At 46.3% G+C, this 22,459-nt stretch overlaps 1 protein-coding gene and 1 long non-coding RNA gene across 2 annotated transcripts in view; both read right to left on the reverse strand.

Moving 5' to 3' along the window:
• MYO1E (myosin IE) overlaps nucleotides 1–22,459 on the reverse strand; it is a 190,495-nt gene that overhangs the window by 125,347 nt on the left and 42,689 nt on the right. The window lies entirely within an intron of this gene.
• LOC141577979 (uncharacterized) overlaps nucleotides 352–22,459 on the reverse strand; it is a 64,397-nt gene continuing 42,289 nt past the window's right edge. The window contains exon 2 of the long non-coding RNA XR_012507696.1: nucleotides 352–14,960. This is a non-coding gene — a long non-coding RNA (uncharacterized LOC141577979). The remainder of the gene's footprint in view (nucleotides 14,961–22,459) is intronic.

The following is a 22,459-nucleotide window of genomic DNA, read 5'->3' on the forward strand; positions in this document are numbered from 1 at the left end:
ATGTCAAGGCATTGGCTTAAAAAATCAGAAACAAGTAGGGAAAGGAGGCAGGTAATCTCCAGAAGATGAGGGTAAATGCCTGCAGAAATTGGAAAACTGTAATCTGACTAGAGATCTCTGGCTGTAGGATTCCATGGGGCTCCTTCCAATAGTGACTTTCTGCTGCCAGAATCACTAAAATTGAAAACAAAACACAAGCTAACCATGTCTGATGTGATTATGGGGCATGGGTGGGTCACAGCAGCTTAAAGTTCACAACTCCATTTAAAACAAAAAAAAACCCAAGACAGCTTTGGTGATTGCTCACTGTGTTCTGTGAATTACAATACAGCAGTGAAAAGGCAACCCATGTCATTTAGAGGTGGGGCCACAGGGTTTAGGGAGCAGGGAGTGGGCACGGCTTTTCTTGAGCACCTACTATGTGCCGAACACTATGTTAGATGCTTTGTTTCATTTGGTATCAAAAGAACTATAGGACCAGGGAGGTACTCTGAACGCCGGGGAACAGATGAAAAGATTGACCAGAGAGTCATGGAGTCACTCTGTTTACATCGAGGCCATGGTGGATGACAAACAAAAAGGATTCCCCACTCTGTGAAAATGTCTCAGGGGAACCATTCTCTGAGAGCGAGACTTGGGGGTAGGGGGTGGCAGGGAGGGCAGAGCTCAGTGGTAGAGGCCCTGGGTTCAGTCCCCAGTACCTTCATTTAAAAAAAAAAAAGAGAGAGAGAGTGAGGTTTCAAAGGCAGCACTTTGGCTCTGGAACAGAGATTGCCTCTCTCAACAGGGGCAGCTGAGGCACAGACAGGACTGACTCGTACAAAGAACACAGATGCCGGGAGAAGCCTCAGTGACATGGAGAGACCCGGCGGGCGGAGCCACCCCGAGACACGGGGCCTCTCTGCCTTCAAAGGACTCCTCACGGCCAGCCTCGAGGCCAGAGCCCCACACCCTGGTCTTCAATTCAGTGCGTGCAGGCATCACATCCAAAGTTCTCTGGGGAACAGACGATGGTTTCCCTTTGTGCCAAAGGTGCCTCCGCCTCTCGGCACAATAAGGACACTCAAATCTGTTAAAAATAACCTCACAGAAATCCTCGCTGGGACAAACCGGGCAAGACAGACATGCTTTGCCACAACAGTCCCACTTAGCAGTCCGCTGGAGGAGGGACTTGTGGCAGAACTTCCAAGGCCAAACTGCAGGCCGCCGTCAGCCCTGCAGAGTCCACAGTCGGGGGCGAACTCTGGTCCTCCTCGTAGGGGACAGGAATGAGACTCAAGGGGGCTGGGACTGACACACCCACGATCCCGAAGCAGTAGTAACAGAAATCGCTTTATGCAAGAATTGAGACCAACGGCGAGAACGGCTCTCTGCGTCAGGTAGAGACTGTGCCCGACTGCTTATGTAGAAAACAGTGGTGCCCACTCTGGGGCAGGACAGGGAACAGAAAGTAGATGTCAACGTCACCACCTCACAAAGAGGTCTGCGCTCAAAAACTGCCAGCAAGACCACAAGTGGATTTGCAAAAACATTTGCATGATTTCTGGCTGCAAAACTGCTGAAAGGATTTGTACTAAACTCGGCTCCCAAATGCACAAAAGTCCCCTTTTCTACCCGAACCTGAGATCCAAACTATGAGATGTAACTCTAGCAGCTCTGATACTCTCCATATCTACAGTCTCCCTGGCTGTGACCCCTTCTCTTCCTGGGAGTGGGGCCAAAAGCACAGTATTACTTACTGATCAAACAGTCAACACCCAGAGATACCTGGGAGTGACCACACGTCGATTAAGGTTCACTGGAATCAAAAGCAAAATGGAATCACCCTTTGCTTGATGGCGGTTGGCTGGGTTTAAGATACAAAAGTAGCTGCTAGCTTCGCACTGAAAAGAAAAGCTCATTTCAATTTTTTTTTTTTAAATTCGGTGCAGCCAGAAGAGTACAAAGGTTAGAAAAGACAGAAAGAGCTTGAGATCCTTAGAGAGATAAAAGGCCAATGATTTAAATTAAACATGCGGGAAACATTAAAGAAGGGAAGGACATGAACCAACCCTAGAGATATAAACATACAACAAAGAAAAGCCGTTTGATCACAGGACAAGCCGTGTGAATAAATAAAATAAAATACCATAAATGCTCTAAAGGGAAAAAAAATTAAATAAGAAAAAAGTTTTCTTCCAACTTTCATTCTAAAGAAACCACGGCTCTTTTGCTTGGTGTAACTACAGATCACAGGCTTCAAAGCTAAATTCAGCTTTGAAAAACCTAGGTAACATTCCCTAGTTTTAAAAAAAATGTCAGGGAGCCCACCATTTGCTATCCGTGGATGAATTCTGTTTGGTGGGTGGGTTTGCTTTGAGTGGCTGTGAACAAAGGCAAGGGTGATTTTATTTTATTTTTTTGTCATTTAAAATTTCCTCCCTTAAAAAAAAAAAATCTGTGGTTGTTTGAGAGAAGTCCAAGGCAAATTGATCAATTCTGAAGAGTGATTTGAATATTTTTAAACATACCCACTTTATGCCTCCGTTGCCTCTAAACCAAAAGCCTACACCACCTTTTCTCAAAGGTACCTCTGTAGCGCATTCTGGCTGAGTTTGTACTCCCCTCTAGAACTGTCACTATTATTTAAGCTTCCGTAAAATGCACTCCAACTGGCAGGCATGTGCATTGTGGAATTAAGTGTAATACGGGAGTAACAAAACTGAAGTTAGGCACCAGGGTGGACAACAGCAGGCAAGGCTGCAGATGGCCACAGGGGCCTGAAACAATGTGTGGTTCCTTTCCATTCTGTTTTGCCCCATTGTGTTCTGAATAGACCGAATCACTGCCCAGCTCCAGGGGCCCAGCCACTGAAAGGCCCCATTGTAAGCGATATGCTTTCCAGAGCAGAGTGAAGGTTGCTGTAGTAACCTTCACCATGACTTTCCTGACCAGGGCGATGAAAATCCCAACTGAATTGTGACAGGACCACAGTTACAACTGAGGCCGCACCAGGAGCCGGGCCTCCCCATTAGGGGGTCTTTTCTTACCTGGACGTAACCCACTACCTGCTGCCTAAATCATCCCCACAGCCTGAGAAGGGGCTGAATTTCTAGAAGCCGGAGCTTGAGAAGTGAACCTGCACAGTATCAGCCGGGGTCTCTCCCCCCAAGCGTGGTGGGGGGGAGAGTGGCAGTTTGCAGACCAAGGTGGGCCCCCCTAGTTCACCCACCATGTTGAAGACAAGCAGAAGAAAAGGCAATCACCCCAATTTACCAGATGGAACACTACGCTAGAATGAAACCCCCATCCAGGGAACTCCACTGAGGGCTCACTCTGTACCAAGCAACCATCTAAGCCCGTTACATAATACGAACTCATCTAATTGTCTCAGCAAACCTGTAAGGTCAGCACAATTATCAATCCCTATTTGCAGGAGGCAGAAACACACTAGCACAAGGAAGTCACATCACTGCCCCAGATCAATACCAGTGAACGAATGTTCTGCTTCCAAGAATCTACACTCATAATCCCTTCCCTTCTTTTAATGTTATTATTTATTTATTTTTATTGAAGTATAATTATTTGCAATGTTGTGTTAGTTTTTTTTTTTTAATGTTGTGTTAGTTTCTGGCATACAGCGCAGTGATTCAGTTATACATGTGTATATTGTTTTTCGTATTCTTTTTCATTATAGGCCATTACAAGATATTCGATACAGTTCCCCATAATCCCTTCTGTTTTGAGCTTCTCCACGTAGGCACTGGGCATTTGGATCTGGAGCTCTGGAGCTTAGGAGCAAGAAATGGGCCAGGAATCCACCACTGGCTACTAAGAGTTCTCGCCAGGGGCATGAGCAAGACTGTGCAGAACAGGGAGCCAACATGGGATATGAAAACCGAGGATGGGAAATCTCTCCTGTTCGTTCGTTCACTCATTCATTCATTCATTCCAATAGTTGCATGACTATCAAGGAACCAAATGCTGTTCCAGGCACTGGAGTAACACTTGCAGACCAAAGGACAAGACTCCGGCTGTCATCAAGCTTACTTTCTCACAGATGGGGCAGAAAACAGACTGAACAGAGAGACAGGAAAAACACAGGCGGCCAAGGGAAGGCCGGGAGGGCAGGCTGGGCACTTGGCACTGGAGACAGGAAACAGGCAGCCAAGAAGGACTCCTCATCCGAGGGTGCAGCCCAGGTCACACAGAAAAACTGTCTTCCTTCCAGAGGGAAGGGGCCCAAACTACTTCAGTCAGATCCCCGTCCAGTAAGAGAAATAACACCACCTCTCATTTGTATATTGGTTCCTGCAGCTCACTACCTAGCTGCTCACCATCCCCTGAGAGTCCTAAAGCAACTCAGCCAGGCAGGCAGGGAGCAGGAATCATCAGCTCCATTTTACAGCTTGGACAGGCTGCCAAGATTTCCCTGATACTTTCGAGGACCCCAAAGGAGTGGTGGAGATGTGGGGAGGACTGAAAAGCAAATTTCCGGTTGGGCTCACCCGTGTGGGGGAATGTCCCTCTGTTTATCCGTCTAGCATGATAATGGCTGTGTCATTTATTGCTGGGTTGTTATTAAGCCGGGCTGTGAGTCGCTCTGTGTGCTGGATCTCGCCTACTTAGAAAGAAAGAGGGGGCAGGAGGAGGGAACCAGAAGCAGAGGCTGAGCCAAGCTGCTTTTAACTGAGAGACACAGAAAAACAAACAGCTCTTTAAAAACACAATTTCTAAGCATACTTAAAGGTAGCAATTCCAGCCTAAAAGCCTCTTCACTTAGTAATGCACCACCCTTAAGAAAGGGCAAAATGATCAAGGCATGGGAAGGCAGAAGACGTCAGGCTGTGGATGAAGGCCTGCTCCGTGCCAGCTTCTAAGTAAGACGAGGAATTACAGTAATTCAGCCTACAGCGATTTCCCATTTTAACTGATGTTTCCTGTTTTCTATGCTGGGCATCGTAAGAATATGTAGAACCAGGCCTGGGGTTCACAGGCCGTCCCTCCACTGGGGGACATTCTTTTCTGTCCACTCATCGCCTTGTGTGCAACATGACAACCCCGAAACAGATCTGTTTTCCTACTGACCTCGATTTGCAGCCACTATTACTGCTGCTGAGAGAATTCTTGGCTCTCTGAGGCCACGATGGGAAGGACCTCGCCTAGCGGTCCCCCGGCCAGGTGCCCCTGAAATAGAGTAGAACCTGCCACTGGGTGTCTCTGCAGGAATCATCCACATCCGCCTGAGGTCGATGTGATTTAGGATTAAGGATGAGGGACAGAAAGCGGCCGGAAGTCTCTTTCCAGCCCTATTGGCTGATGGCTGATCCATTTCAGGGTACATGAGACAATGGGGTATATTGTTCAGTTTGTTTGTTTTTGATGGTAGGATAGCAAAAGTACAGTTTTAAAAAACCTTTTATTTTGAAACAATTTCACCATTTCAGAAAAATTTTTAAAAAAAAGAATTCTTATTACCAATTTGTAACATTTTGCCACATTTCCTTCCCCTCTGTTTCTGTCTCACTCTCTATATACAGTTTTTTGGGGGGTTTTGTGTTTTTTGTTTTGTTTTGTTTTTAGTTTTCTTTTGGAGGAGAGGTAATTAGGTTTATTTATTTTTAGTGGAGGTACTGGGGATTGAACCCAGGACCACCTGCTGCTAAGCGTCCGCTCTAACACTTTGAGCTATACCTTCCCCCTATAGTTTTTTTTTTTTAATCTAAACCATTTAAAAATAGGTTGTATACAACATGCTTTTTTTACTCCTTAATACTTTGGCATGTATTCCCTATGAAGGGAATTTTCTTATATAACCAGAGTAAACAACTTCAGGAAATGTAACGTTAATTACTTTTTATCTAGGTCCATATTCCAATTTCATCAATTATCTCAATAATGTCCTTTGACAAGATTTTTTTTTTCCTGGTGCAGAATCACATATTGCATTTAATTTTCCTATTTGTTAAGTTTCATTTAATTTGTAACAGCCTTTCAGCTTGCCTTTGTCTTTTATGATGTTGACATTTTAAAGAATTCGGGCCAGTTTTCTCATAGAATTTGCCACAGTTTGGGTTTGTGTGATGTTTCCTCATAATTAAATTCAGCTTTGTATGCTGGGCTAGAATTCGAGTCCAGTAAATTTTTTTGTCTGGAGGTGTATCATGTTTGTGGGTGAAATTCATTTTTATCACATCATTAAGTACTGTCCCATTTCTCCGCTGCAGAATTTCTTTTTTTTTTTTTTCTCTCCTGTTGTAACTGCTAAGTAATTTGTGGGGAGGTACTTTGAGACTATATAAATGTCCTGTTCCTCATCAGACTGTGACAACCAACTCTGACAGAATTAAAACGTCAAGCCCACTTATTTGGCGTTCAGGGAAAAGGCATTACTCTCAGAAGCTGGGAGTTTCAGGCAAGGGCTATGGAGCATCTTTGTGGGCTTCTGAGAGACAGGGTACCTGGGTTCCACCCATCTGCTGGGTTCCAGATAGGCTGAGGTGGCTGGAGTGCATTCCTAGAAGCTGAACTGAAAACCAGAAGCATGAGTCAAGGTGATTCTTAAGGCCCAGATAGCACCATGGAAAGAGGCATCCAAGGCAGTCAGGTCTGTCCACATGCAGAGCTGTGATGTGTGGGACGGTCATCTCTGGTTCCCTCCATCAGCGTGCCCGAGCCTCATCCCCACCCCATCCGCCCCTCCTCTCTTGTGTAGCTGCAGTGCTTCTGAATGACAGGTGGATGTGGGGTAAGTTCTTTTGAACCAGAGAGCTTAAAGCTAGGTGGGGACAAGTGGGGTCAGGGGCAAAGTCCAACCAGGCGGGTCAAAGAGGTTGCCAACAATCATTCTGGGGTCACAAAGGAGGAAGACCTTCTTTATGCAGAACTTCGATTCCAGCCACTCTGTCATCATCTGACAAGGCCAACATTTTCCTTTTGCTAAAAATTACTGTGTGGAAATGTTACCTCAGAGGACTTTATTATGCCAGAGCCACCAGTAGATGGCTACTTCCACAACCGAGTGGCTGAGACAGAACCTTGGAAAGAAGCCCAAACTGTCTTTACAGCAAATTATCACAGAAAGGAAGGCCAGGGAGCTGATTCGGAGACCAAAGATTCTCCCTGCCTTGTCAATATTTTACAAGCCTGGAGCCCATTCCCGGAAAGTACATACAGGCTAGTGATTTTAATAGCTACTGCTGAAATGCCACCAGAAAAATCAAGTTTTACACTTTGCAGGTAAAAAGTTTACATTTAAGATTTTTCTTCTCCTAACTATAAAGTTTTGGGAGTGTACTACAAAATTCCCAAAGATTCAGAATCATAAATGATCACAGCAATTTCGGGGATGGCATTCTTTTAATAACATCCACACTCTTGTAGTCCTTTTGCTCAAACCACATCGTATGTTCTTCACCGATTCAATCAATCGTTTGCTGATTCGATTGTTTTTAACCCTGTCAAAAAAGCCTGTTTTAGGTACTGTACCAGGCCTTGGGAATATAATGGTTGTTTTGTTGTTGTTGTTGTTCTTGAGATAGAAAGGTTTACAAATTAACTACGTAAGTATGCAGTGGTAGTTCCAGTGTGTGGAATGAATTTTGTTGATATAATGGTCAATTCTTTCATTATATAAAAATACTGAATGAGCTGCTGACTATCAGGGAAAAGAAGGTGAATGCACTTCACATTTAATTGTGAAATATTACTCCAGGCTGCCAGGTAAACTGAGAAGACGGCCAAATCATTGATGTTCGTGGACAACTGAATCCTAATCCGATGACCCCACGTCAAGAACTCTGTAGTTAACTTCATCTTAGAAACATCAGCCCAAGCTCTGTCAGACAATGATCGACTCCAATCATCATTTATTCCATGTAAATTAAGTTGATTAGATTTTCTCTAAAAATCGTTCTTTTCTACTCCAAAGGTTGCTTTTTTGAAAAATCTCAATGCCCAGCTGTAAGACAGCAATTTGGTGTGAGGTATGCGATACCACTTCCCACCTGGCATCAGGTTTTAAATATCCTAAGTGGATCCCTAAATCTTTAATATGTGAGCTCTTTGTCACATATACTTGGTTGCCACTGAGAAGCTGAAAAGGCATTTGAGCAACCGTTTCCTGCAGCCCAATTAGCTACTTTATAATTTATCATCAGGTAAAGCACTAACTGTTAAATGCCTGGGTTTTGGGTCCCCTTGAATCTCTCCTAGTTAATCTAGGGCAGCTCTTCCCAACCAGAAGGTCTGGCAAGACCGGTCCTTGGAGAAAGGCTGAGTGACGGTGGACTGGGTTTTCCTGTTCCAAGGGCTCTGGCCGCCCTGCCCACGCTGAGGGCCGTCCCCTTTCCTGAGTCTTTACCAGAAAAAGCCACCAAAAGTTTAAACCATTTACCAGGCTCCACCACCACTCTCAGCCGCCCACCCTTCCCACACACCCTTCTCACACTTAACCACAGGAGGAAGTGAATCTACCCCCGATGCTGTCACAATTTTTGAAATCTGGAAGTGGGTCACATGATGTAAAAGGAAGTTGGACGCTGGCTGGAGACAGTAAGCTAAGTACACAGGTCTAGAAACCTGTGATCACCTTCTAGCTTTAAACCTTCCAGGGTTCTAATTTAAACAGCAATCCCAAAAATGTCCATCTCGGATTGGAGGTGTGGTTATGCAGATCTGGGGCAGGCTTCCTTGAAGGGCTCACAGACTAGCTCTGAGAGAATATCCAAATGATAAAATCATAATCATAGCAAGAGTTAAGAGAAATAACAAAACTCTTCGAGAGGACTTATTCCATTTTTTTCCCCTCTTTCCATTTTAGCAGTGACAGCCTATAAAGCCTCAGGATTTGTTTAAAATGTCTTCATAATCAAGGACCTATGTTAGTTTATCTACACAACAGCCCAGGAAGCACTCTTTGGAGGAAAATGTGGACTCCAGATTCCTAAGTTCCTCACTTACATTACGACAACTTTGCAGTCACTAGTGTACCTTCTCTTTCCTCGGAAATCCTACCCCAATCTGTTGCAATTTTGAAAGCTAGCTTTCTTCGGTGATGAACTCACACCCTTCACAGACTTAAAAGGAGCCTGGAATTGGGTGAAAGCACTTAAGACCCTCAGCAATGCCTCTGGGGTTAATGCTGGAGGTTACAATTTATAACTGCAAAGATTCTCTCAGATGCTGGGAGGAATAAAGTGAGTAACAACCACTGTCAGTACTTGAGCCAACTTTGTCATCACTAAGCCCATCTTCTGCCACGACCTGGCAGAGAGCAAAGAACTGGAGCCTGAAGAAGAGACTCAGATTTCCTCTCTGCTGCTCAGTGGCTGGGTGGCCTCAGGGACTTACTTCAACTCCCTTGTTTCCAACCTCTCAGGGTGGTGAGTGAGGGATCAAAGACAAGAGATAAAAGACAGGAAGCCCTTTGTAAATTGGTGTATTGTAAATGAGTTATTTTGATAACATCAAGAGAGAATTGGGGAGACAAGTTAATTTATTTCTCCCAATTTACGCCCTCACACTCATTGGGATACACGTCACAAAACTTAAGAGTTCCCCATCCTCAAACCTGTTTCCCCCAAAATGCAAATACCTAAAGAAGGGTGAACCTGACCACTGCCCGGCAGAGATAAAGTTCCACTGGAGGTAAGGAGAGAGGACGGGATCCGGCTCACATCCCGGGAACGTCCTGGGCAGGATAGGCATCCGACGCGGGGAAAGGGGAGCAAGAAAAGGTTAGAAACAGTACACCGTGAAGCCAACAGAAACCATCATGCCAACGAGATCAGCTCGCTGGGTGAAGTAAGATTTAGGACGTGTCCATCCGGGCACTAGTGCCCACCAGGGCACTTCCCTGAACGTCTGGAGAGAATGGTCAACCCAAAATGTAATTTCTATGTAACCAACAGAGACATTAATCTGTCATCTTGACATGGCAACGTGCTGTGAAAGCAGGCTGACAAGGCAAGTGGCGGGGCAGCGTGTGCGGGTGGAGAAGGCCAGTGCTTACGTGTCAGCGGGGCGACCACAGCAGCCACTGAAGGCCGCTCGGTCTCGCTTACCTCGTCCATGAGAAGGCCACTCTCACAGGGCCATTAGGAGAACCGCACTGACCCCGGGAACCATCTCGATGGCTGGGTTGGCCAAGCCATCTTGACATTAATTCGATGTAAACACAAGGGATTCTCTGACTTGACGCTGAGTGCCATGTGGACAGGGAGCGCTGTCCCATTTTCTGTGAATTCCGAGAGGCCACCCAGCATAGTGCTTGGCGCTCCTCAGAGCTTTCAACGTTATTAAACCTGTAATTGAACAATGAGGTGCAAAGTGCTACGAGGGCCGTACACGTGTACAGGACAGGTACTGGCGGCAGATAAAAGGCTCCTGCCAGTTTAAAATATAAAAACAGTGTTGGAAAGTAAGGACGGGTCAGGGTACCTCTGCTTCTGCCCAAGAGGGAAGGACGTCGTGGCCAGAGCACCTATGGCGTTAGTCTGCTAGCCGAGGGCACCTCTAGATTGAGAGGGAACGACAGCTCTCAGCTGTGGTCTGGTAAGATCACCCCTTAGCATCACTGCACGCTACCTACCGTATTAACTGATCGCCACACGAAAGAAAACATGACACCCCAGATGGTGTTTCTAGAAACCATCCAGCTTAACAGGTAATTTCAGACTCCAGTCAGGTCTAACTCTGGTAGAATCAGCTGCCAACATGATGAAATCCATTGTCTGAAATAAACAGGCAAGAGGCTACAGTGCCATCCAGGGTTCCCCTTGGAGAGAGCAGTGTGACCCACAGCTGGGCTACGTCCCCAAGCACTGGCAGCGAGACACAAGCATCTCCTTGAACGTGGCCCTCTACGTAGCTTGTAAGAGCAAGGAATCCAAGGCAGTGGCACAATTTATCATAGACGCAATGGGCACAAAGTCGGCGTTCAAACGCTGCCTGTTACACAGAACCAGCTACGCAGGCCCTCTCCCCATAAAACACCACCAGGAGCATCATTGTTCCTTTCCTGAATGTGCGGCCCTTCACAGGTAAGTGTTTGCACATACACTTTCCTATTGGAGTGATGGCTGAAGTACAGTCAGCCGTCCACATCCTCGGGTTCCACATCCGCAGATTCAACCAATCACAGACTGAAAATATCAGGGGTGGCGGGGGGGGGGGGGGGGGAATCTCGAAAGTTCCAAAAATCAAAACTTGAATTTGCCACGTGCAACAATTTACATAGCATTTATACTGTACTCAGTATCATAAGTAATCTAGAGACGATTTAAAGTATACGGGAGGATGTGCACAGGTTATACACCAATACCACACCATTTTCCATAAAGGGGTGAGGGCATCAGCGGGTACTGGTACCCACGGGGCTCCTGGACCAGTCCCCCAAGGACACCAAGAGACGACTGTACTTGTAACGCAGACATCTCTATTCACATTTTCTAAATGAGGGAAGTGACCATCAGGTGCTCGCCCAAGGTCACATATAAAGCAAAAGGCAGAATGGATTCCTACTCCATTGCTCCAGGTAGCTCTTTCCCTCTCGTCACAAAACTGGGGTGACAGTGACCCTGAGAAATAACTGGAGCTGAAATGTATCCTGGTTCTAGAGTTTTCCTTTAGACTTCCGAAGCCCACTGAAAATCTTGGAGAGGCGGTTAAGGAAAAGGTCTCTCTCTTAATTACTTAGGTATGACACAAAATAAATCATGTGACTTTTGCCTTTCTTGTTTTCTCTATTCAATGTTGTTATGTTACCTTCTTTTCAGAAAAACTTTTCTTTCAAGAGGGCTCTGTTGAAACTGCCCTGGTTTGGTTAGAAATGCAATGGACACAAAAAAGAAGAAGAAAAAAAGAATGCTATGAATGCAAAATAACTTACTGATTTAAATTAAGCTATAAAACAAGATACTCATCGACCTCCACTCAATTCAAATCTTAGAAAAACAGAATTCATCATTATTTTCCCTGTCATAACCAAAATTAAATGCCTTAGATTTGTAAAGCGCTTTGTAATTGTAAAAAGTACTCGCACATATATTCCTTCACTTCACAACCCTGGACGGTTGATATCACCATCCTCAAATTTATAGATCAGGAAACCGAGGCTTTCAGAGGCCCACGGTTGCAGTCAGATCTCCTCTGAATGAACACAGATCTCTAAATGTAGAGAACAGTATCACCCCTTCCACTGTGCAACACGTCAGTGCCTGACAGCCAGAGACAGGCAGGAACACACCTGTAGCTGCACAAGCGCGTTCATTACTCATCGCAGTGAGGGAGAGCGTACACCATGGGGGACCGTGGGACCTCCTTGGAAAGATGGTGGCAGAACTTATTACAGGATGGACTTTGGTTGGGTGGTGTTCAGGGAGGTCTAAGGAAGCAAGGGTTTGCTCTAGACTGGGCACTGTCAGAAAGCAGGGCAATTCTGTGAGTATCTCATTAAGTGTTATCTATTGAGAGCTGACCCTCAGAGCACAGAAAGGGCCATAAAATGGTAAAGAAGCAGTGGCCACTCCTACTGGCCAGGTGAGGGGATGTTTGGTGGGTATCATGGGTTGTCCAGGAACCTTGTTTTTGTCTGTGCTTACATGAAATCAAGCCGTGGCCTTGCTTGGTCTCCCTTGGCCATGGTGGCAGAGGCACCTTGTCTGAGGCTGGTCCTATGTGATCTCACTCCTGTCCAACAGGAGAACATGGCTGAGCCGTGAGCGCCAGCCCAGCTCCAATGACACGGAGACCTAGCTGCGTCAGACCAGAGGAGGTCAGGGCTCGCTTTTCCTGTCTCAAACAACTGCCTCTGAGCAGCCTTTGTATCGAACAGGACATCAAAAAGATCATTCAATAATAAGTGAATTCAAAAGAAACCTTTACTTAGAGAAACCAAAAATACAAGCAGCAGTAAACTGCCCCAGGACCTCCCTAACAGACTGACTCAACACTGATCCAATCTTCTTGCAGCGACTTGTCTCTCCCTCCATTCAGACTTCCTTCCCTCTGAACAATCGCTGAACAATCAGCTCCCGGGCAGACAGGAGGCTGAGCTGTGGAGCACCTGCGAGTTGTTCCCCCAACATCTGTGCTTCCTTTCATGGAGTAGTAACATCTCCGCCTTTTAGTTGGGCACAGGATTACTCGCAAGAAAAGAATTCACTCCCAGATTCTGGTGCATCTAGGTGTGGCCAGGTGATGTTAGTGGAAGGGGTGTGTACAAGTCCTAGGACACACCACAAAGGAGGGAGGGGGCGTGGCCCTCCTTACCCCTCCCTTGCTCAAGATGGGCAGGTGGTGGGTGGCCAGAGCCCCTGAAGACCAGGGCCACACCTTGGGGTTAGCACAGCACAGCAGAAAACTGCAGGGCTCCACACTAACCCTGCCCTGTCTACATCCAGAATGTTAAGTGGGAGAGAAATAAAACACTCACACCAGTAACAATCAATAAAACGCTCTCCTAATTGCAGCTGCGTATTCTCAGCTGGGAATTTTTTTTCCCGTATTTAAGTAGCAAAATTAAATTTAATCCCAGAAGTTCTTTAGTGCCAGGCTATAGGGTCTGGGATTTGTAACATTGTTGTATCTATTGTTATGCTCACTAATTGTTTCAGGAGTGTATTTATGGTTTATCTAATTACACCATATATTCTTCATTGTTGCCTTTTTGTCTCACTCTTTCCCAATAACCCAGAGTCCCCCCGACAGGGGCATAAAAGATACCGAACAAATGTCTGTTTTAATGAGCCTTTAAAGACTCTGTAATGTAATCACAGTTCAACCTCTACTGCTTCATCTATTCGCTTCTCATCCTCCTGGGAGAAAATTCATGTCTGTGAATGGATAAAAACATATACACCTTAGATACACTGCAAACTGCTACGGGATTGCACCCCAGGTTGGCAGAACCTCAAACGTTAGATTTCTGAGTGCCAAGAGTAAACAGATAAAATGCCTTTATTTGTAAAAGGCCTCAAAGGACTTTTTTTCACTGTTGATTCATCCTATCCCTCACATTTGTAAAACCATTTGCAGTTCACAAAGTGCTTTCATATTCATCATCTCAAAGTCCCCGTCTTCAGGCTGGGGTCTAGTGATTTATATGTAACACAGGAGGAGCTGGAAGTTCTGGGAGGGTGAGTGACTTGCCCATGAAGCCATTCATCTAAAAAAGCCCTGTGGCTAGCTAGCCCTTAGGGTCATTTTCCTGCTTTCCCTGTTAAGAGCAACATGGCCATAAGCCTTCTTGTAGCTGTATCTTTGCACCTCGGGCCAAAATCTCTGTGAGAAGGACTCTGACATGGAACCTCCAGTCTGGGGACACTGGGAAAGCACTCCTGTCGGGGAAACGCAGGAGAGCACAGAGGCAGAAGGTCGAGGGGGCAGGCCCGCCCGGATCACCGATCCCACTTTTCTGTAGCTGGAAATGCAGGCCACTGCTTTCTAACTTCAGAGCGAAACTGAGTCCAAGTGGGCCTCACCCAGAGGCGCTTCCGGGATGACCTGGGCAGCGGCCACTGTCCGGCGTCTCGGCTGGCACTAGAGCCCGGGTTAGCCGACCTGATCCGCCAACAGCTGCTTCGATACCCTGGGCCCCAGGAGGATGAGGTCCTGCAGAGCTGTTTTCTGTTGGAAGGGGAAGAAGCAGGAGTCCCAGCTGACAGATTCCAGCAGCTGGGACCGGCCAGTGTGGGAAAGAAGCAGAGGGAGCCGCAGACTCTGCCTCTGAATTAGGTCTACATTAATCCCGGTGTAACTCTGACATTTGCTTCTCACCTTCACTCTCACGGTTTGCTTCGAGGACTCCAAAACCCCTAGTCCAGCCCTTTGGATGAGAATGCAGTTCACAATTGATTCCCATGAGCTTAAAACAAATCCTCTTCGGGAATTTGTTTCCAGTTTATCTATTTTTTATTTATGCTTTATTTCCAGAGGAGTAGAATGGAAAAAAGAGGCTCTGGCCCCAAAAGTCAGAAAACCTGGAAGAAAAAGAGAAGGAAGACAGAAGAGGAGGGGAAAGGGAATGTATTAGGGACCAGCTCTGAGCCAAGCACTTTACATGCATTAGCTGACTTTTATCCCCACCATAATCCTGTAAGAATGGTGCTATTGGTCCATTGCCGATGAGAAAATGGAGCTTTGAGAAGCTGAGCGTCTTGTGCGAGCACTAACCCCCACTCCCAGGGAAAAAACTGAGACACGAATTCAGTTCTTGTGACCTGTTCAAGGGATTTCCCACTGTTCCAAGGTGGTGAAAACCGAATGGGATGTAACAGGTGCAAAAGCTAGCTAGCGACGGGTGAAGAGAGTGTTACGAGGATTATGCCGGAGCCTGGCAATGCATGTTCACAAGGAACATTTGAGTCTCCCTGGAGGTCAGCCAGCGGCCCGCTCCTAGGCTGGAAGACAGCCTGGAACTGCCTTGATGAAGGACCCGCAGGGCTGGGTCAGGAGTCCACTTAGCAGGTGAGTGGTTGCCACCGGCTCAGGCTATGCTCCGTTTAGAGGAAACTCTCAGCAGGTTGTGGGCCAAAAGTTGTGTCTTCCCCTCACCCCATTTTTTCTTTAAAAATCTTTATTCCCACAGATTTCCAAGGTTGCTCTCCACTTTCTTCCTTAGCACTTCCAGTTTATTCCTCTCCTTCCCACCACCATAAAGCATCACCTTAGTCAACTGAGGAGAGACTCAGAAGAGAGGCTTGTCCCTAAGGCTTTATCTTCCCCCCAAATTAATAAATGCATGTGTACTATACAGATAGATACTACACACCTATACACACACTCTCTCACATCATTCAGCAGACGCAGAACTACCCTTGAGTCCTTCCTCCCCCTACAACCAATCCCACTGCTTCTACCTTGGACCTGTTTTTCAGTTCTACCCCCTCCTCGCGATTCTCACAGCCACGGACTTACTGAGGTCTCACTTTTTTCTCACCTGCAACAGCACCCCAGCTGGTCTTTCTGGTCAGCTCCCCACCTCCTGCTGCTTTGCCCCTGTGGACCCTCCCTTCATAACTACTTAAGTGAGCCGCTAGTATCACTGGAGGTGAAGGCAGCTTTCTGACCCTCCCCAAGAGCACATCACACAGGGGAGAGGGCCGGCTGGGAAGCGCAGCAAGCCCTTGCTTCCTTGAGCCCTAAAACAGCAGGGTGTAGCAGAGCAAGTGCCTGCGATGGGGTCCACTGTGCCCCCCTCCAGAAAAAGGTATGTTGAAGTCCTAAGCCCCCAGTGCTTGTGAATGAATGTCATCTAACTTGGAAAATGGGTCTTTGTAGATGTAATCAAGTTATGGCGCGGTCATTAGGCGGGCCTTAATCCAGTGTGTCCAATATGGCACGCTTGTAAGAGGAGGAGGAGAGACAGACACGTGGTGGGGAAGGCCGTGTGACGACGGAGGCAGAGATGAGTGATGCATCTGCAAACCAAGGACCGTGGTGACACCAGGAGCCAAAAGAAAGGCGTGGAACAGGTTCTCCCCTGGAGCCTCCAGAGAGCGTGATCCTACCAACCTTGGATTCTAGCCTCTAAAAGTGGGAGAGAGTAAGTTTCTGTTGCCTCAAGCCACCCAGCTTTTGATCATTTGTTACAGCAGCCCTAGGAAACTAAACATCACCCAGATACTAAAACAGCACCTGAGGAAAGGGAGGGAAAGCTGGCCATCAGGAAAGAATCCTTCAAATCGAAACCACTCTACTCCCAAGTTTGCCTCTCTCAGTTTCTTACCTTCTCCGTATGAAGCCCGTGACCTCCGTAATTATGATCGCAACAAACAAACTTGATTGTCATTCTCTTTTCTAAAAACCCTCCGTTTTCTATAGGACAAAGACCAAGCCCCTAATATGCCACGTAAGGCCTTCACAGTCTGGTCCCAACCTACCTTCCCGGCATGACTGCCATCATCCCCCCTCCTCTCAGTGCCTCTCCGTGCATGCTGACACACTCCAGCCATCACGCTGCCCCGGGGTCCAGTGACTGATTCTCATGCACAGCTGTCAACAGGCACGGTGATGGCAACCATCCAGGTGGCCCTGAGAGTGGGCCTGGGTGTCCACCATACTGAGCAAGCCCATAACATCCTTTCCCTAAAGACTGAAGCCTGGGTACTGCTGAATCCGGCAGAACGGTCTGTGGCTTTGGGCGCAGAAGTCACTGGGGTTACTGTATCAGATCGTAATTGGTGGGTGTATCAGGCAATGCCCATCGGTGGTAGACGCGGCATTCTATTTCCTCTCTGAATTCACTTTGAACCTTCATCAATCAATAAATTGTTGAGTTATCTACAAGGTGCTTAGCCCTGTGCAAGGCACAGGGACACACAGAAGAGTATATGAGGCACAGCCATGTTCAATGACCAAATGTGGTCGGCCTCTACGGGGAAAGGACTAACAAGCAAAGTGCACGTGATAGGAGACACAGAATCAATTCTTCGGCTTATTTTAAAAATTGGAAGAGTTCAGAGAAGGGAAGTGACATGAGTGAGTCAGAGTAGTCAGGAAAGGGTAGGTGGAGGAGTGGGAGCTTGGGCTGGGTCTGGCGGATGCAGAGGACTTGGCTGGCCAATGGGGGAGAGGGGGGCTTTCCAGGGACAGCACAAACAAAGGCACAGAAACAGCGAAAGCAAGTCAGCGCGGCTGCTGAGGAAGCCTAGTGATGAAAGCACCATTCTTGATTAGTCTAGTTCACAAAAGAAAGGGGCCGCGTCAGCAAGATCTGGAAATCGGTTAGAACTGCAGAGTCCTGGCCCCACCCCAGCCCTGCTGAATGAGATGCTCTGGGTGGGATCAGCAATCCGTGTTTTTATGAATTCTCCAGGTGATTCTGACACAAGCTAGAGCTTTTGAGAAACACTGCTCTAGGGAAAAGACATGCTACAAATAAGCTTATAAATCTGTTCCTATGGAAGAAACTTTCAAACCATCTCTAAACAGAATTCATCGCATTTAGTTCTTGCTATAACTTAAATGGTGGTCCAGCAACACGTACCAGGCACCAAGGCAAAGACACCGTGTGTGCACACGAGAGTGTGTGTGTATACACAAAGACTAAATCAGTTGTCTGTCAAGACATAACAGTTAATATACATCTGAGAAAGATCTAGAAAAATTAATTATTTAAGGAAATAACAGAGGACTGATGTGACAGTCCTAGGGGACAAGAAACTTTATACACTGAAGATACAGAAAGTGACTTGACTGTGGTTACTTAGAACCCAGAAATAATAACAGGAATATACCACATACCACCACTTCCACTTGTCACCCCATCATCCTTCCGTGGTTATTTACTGATCAGTTCCCCTGTCCCCACATGCTGGAGGTGAGATCTGCACACTCTTGTGTTTTAAGCTTCTGTATTTGAGGACCGCCGATAATCCCCGCTTTTCACCACTCCTGCCAAACGGAGGCTGGGTTTATTTTGATTTGTGTTGGGTCTGCAGCTCATCGTTAGGTAACCTGGCCAATGCACTCAAGAAGAGAAAAACAGAAGGAATCAAAGTGAATTGCAGGGAGGGAAGGAGGGGGAAGTTCCCTGAAAGTCTAAAAGTAGGAACCAAGGATGGTATTTTTGGCTTGGGACTTTCTGTACCACATGAAATTATGAGAATGACTTAATTGTTCCTGTGCATTTGAAACCCGAGAGAGAGAGACCATAATGGCTGGGTTACACCCAGACCGACTAGAGCAGGAGTTAGACAGGGTGGCCTCCAGCCAACTAAGCCTGCTCTGCAGACAAGAGTGGCTGCGTCATTCATGTTTTCAGGGCCGGGCTGTGTCTGATGCCGGCTGGCTTTGCTCTTCCCCCTCAATCTCCCCAGAGCAGACAGGGTGGTGTGTTACAGAGCAGGGCTGCCATTTCAGGGGGAACCAGAGGGGCAGGGTGGGCTCCAGAAAGCCTGGGTTCTAGTCCTTCCTCTGTCTAGTGGCTATGCGCCCTCAGGCAACAGCCTTAACTTCTGTTTCCTCATCTGTTGAACGAGAAAAGCAAACTATGTGCCTTGGCTATTTCATAGACCTGTGGAGAGACAAAATGCAGGAACTGGTACAAAGAACATCGTTTGGAAAGTTAAGACAGTTATGCCACTGAGAGTTATTCCTGGACTTTCTCCTTTGTTTTCACCAAAGAACTTTTGCATCCCTGTTCTTACGGGGGATACCCAACGGGTTGCCTGTCCTGTTTCCCTTTCTGCAGGAGGTGGCAGTCATGATGGTCAATGCCACCTTGCCACTTGACCACAGGAGGAGACCCTGGAACCAAGCCAGATCAATTGGATTCTCAGGCCCAGAAATTTAAGAGCAGAGAGCCTTTTACTCCCCAGGGGGGCACTTGGCAAGCTGTGGATTCATTTTCGGTTGTCACACTAAAGAAGGGGTACTATTGGCTTCTAGTGGGTGGAGCTTGAGGATGCAGGACCCTCCAACACGCAGGATAGCCCCTCACAACAAAGGATTAAGTGTCCGTAGCGTCAAGGATGAGAAACGCCTGCAGGGTCTAGGCAGGTAATGAAGGGATGACTCTGGCAGTGGGGACACTACGCTGCCTGGAGGGGCAGCCGCTCTGGACCTCCAGCTGATTGTCACTCAGGAAATGAGGGCTGAAGGTTGCCGGTTTTTCTAGAAAAAGCTGGAAATCTGGATTTTCACATGACAGTTTCTGATTTTTAAATCCTAGCTCAAATTCTTTTTAATGTAGCCTCATGGAGGCTAGGGGGTCACCAGTTTGCAACCTCTGACCTGGAAGAAGATTGAAAGTCTCCTTCACAACCCCCGTGAAGCCATCCAGCTCCTCCCTCGACTTCCTTGGATGTTGTGAGGAAGCCCAGGATGTCACATGTGTCCCTCAAAGCTTTAACTAGTACACAGCCCTGTACCCCTGTCTCTCTCATCTCCACCCAAATAAGAATTTGAATCTCAGGGCTGCTTAGGGTTGGAAGGAACCTTAGAAAAAAAAAAAAATCTAGTCCTGACCTGCCAAGATAAACACCAACCAGTCACTTAACCTCTCCATGCCTCAGTTCCCTCATCTGTAAAATGCAGATGATAATGGTACCTCATTGGGCCGTTAGGAAGAGCGAATGAGTTCCTGTATCACCTCAACCTCCCTGAATCTTTTGCCTTTGGAAATCATGCCCCAATGCTACTGCTGCTATTAAGAAAAATAATAAAACTACCACAACTGGGTCAAGAGTAACATTAACGTTTGTTTGAGGCTTAGCAGAAAAACTTGACCATGAAATCAGACTCTCCCTGGACAAATGCGCCGTGTTTCCTCAGTTACACAGACATATTTTTGGTGCCCTCTGTGACCCCAAAGAATATTTTGTATGTTGGTGCGTGGTGGACCAACAAGTACTAGGGTGACTTGGTTTATGGTGATTCTGAGCAGGGGCATGCTTGGCAAGAGGGAAGGTGAGCCAAGAGAGGGCAGCAAACCATCCAACCAGCACTCACCAAAAAAGAGAAACCAAAGTAAACAAGAAATTCGGAGGGAGGGTATAGCTCAAGCGGTAGGGCGCATGCTCAGCATGCATGAGGTTGTGGGTTCAATCCTCAGGACCAACTTTAAAATTAAAGAAATAAACCTAATTTTCTCCTCCAACCCCCCCAAAATTTATTAAATAAATATATAAACTTTTTTTTTAAAGTGTACAAGAAATTCTTGGGCCCACTGTGCAACAACCTCTCGCCACTTTAAGAATCGAGTGAATGCAGGTTTATGGCACGTCTAACCTGCCACAGGGCTGTGGCACTCTTTGCAGCAGCCAAGTCATTCTGGCCTGAATTCTTGCCAAGGCTACTTGACCCTCATAAAAATCCTTGACAGCAGAGTGGGTGCCATTTTTTTCCCTCTGCCTTTGAAAAGCTTCCTTGATGGCGCCCATTACAAAGAGAACAGGGTCTGCTCTCCAGACTGGAGGCCAAAATGTTAATTAACTTGGGACACCCAAGTCTGCCAAAAAAAAAATTGTGGGTAGCACTCGCCCCTTCCAGCAGTATTAAGAGAAGAGAACGAAAGAAATGGAATGGAAATGAATAAAATCCAGAAAGAATTCTGAAACTACGACCAGATGACTGCATGTGCTTTTTTACATTTGTCCTTCCTATTTTATGTCTGATCACTCTGTGCCAGTATGAACTGGTCTTTGGATGACAAAATCCATTTCATCACATGTGGATTGGACACTGGTTCTGCAGCTTTCCATTGCAGATTTCACAAAGGATTTATGGGAGTCCTGGATTCCTTAGCAATTCTTTTTCACTATTTCTATGAAAACACTGTGCTAAGTGAAATATCATACAAAGCAAAGAATGCATATTAAAAATTGAAACTATACTAGGAAAATAAATCTGGATTCAGTCCAAGTGCCTATGAAAGTTGGTGTTATTAAGATACCACTCATAAATGCTAATAACTAACTTCCCATGGCTTTATCAGTAGCAAAGCCTCCAAAATCAGCTCAGTAGCCAAGAGTATTGTACAGCACTGAGTTGCAGTCTTGCTAGGAGTGGTTCCCTCCACAAGCAGAGAAGAATTTGCAATCTGGAGATGCCAATGGGGGCAGTATACTTTCCAATCTTGCTCTCTTCAACCACCTATTCAATAAATATTCATTGAGTGCCTATTATGTGCCAGACACTTTGCTATGAGTTAGGAAATGGAGACGAACAAGACAGGTACTTTGCTCGCCCTCATGGAGCTTATAGTCCAACAAGGCAAGAAGACAGGTTAACAATCAATTCCAATATTTTGATAAAAGGCATAGATGGTTAGACATGCTCTTCTCCCCATTCTCCCTAAAAAATCCTGGAAGGAGGGGGCTGAGAGAATTTAATCTGACATAACTTGTGGAAAGAGTCAAGATTTGGGGGGGCAAATGCAAAACTCACAATCATAAGGTAAACCAACAGAGGAAATACTTTGGGAAGAGAGCGGCAATTGAGACCTTCACAGAGAAGAGAAGTGAGGGACAGATCTGGGAAAACACACTGTCTGGCTTGTCAGGAGCCCAGGAGTACTAAAGAAAAGTCACTGGAAAAGTGCCAGGAAAGAACGCTGGTGGGACATCGGGGAGAGTACAGGATAATGATAGGTGAAGACTTTTCCAAGAACTATACATGGGCAATAATTCAATTTTTATGATAATCCTATGAGGTGGTAATATTATTATCACTCTCATTCTACAAATGAGGAAATCCTGAGGCAGAGGTCACAAAGCTTGTCCAAGGTTGTTAGTAAGTCATGGAGCCAGGATTCAAGCACACCCAGCCTGGCTTGAGAGCCTCTGTTCCACGTTATGTGTGCTGAAGACTTCAGACGTGCCTTAGTAGGAAATGTGAAGTCTCGGAGGGTTTTAAGCAAGGTTTTAATTGCATATAATTAAAACACTGATTTCAGAAATTCATGTAGCCACCAAATGTAGAATGAACTGGAGGACTGAGCGGAAGGTAACTGACATTTCATGAACACCTCAGATGT

This window comes from Camelus bactrianus, chromosome 6 (genome assembly GCF_048773025.1).
Source record: "Camelus bactrianus isolate YW-2024 breed Bactrian camel chromosome 6, ASM4877302v1, whole genome shotgun sequence".
In the NCBI taxonomy this organism is placed as follows: Eukaryota; Metazoa; Chordata; class Mammalia; order Artiodactyla; family Camelidae; genus Camelus; species Camelus bactrianus.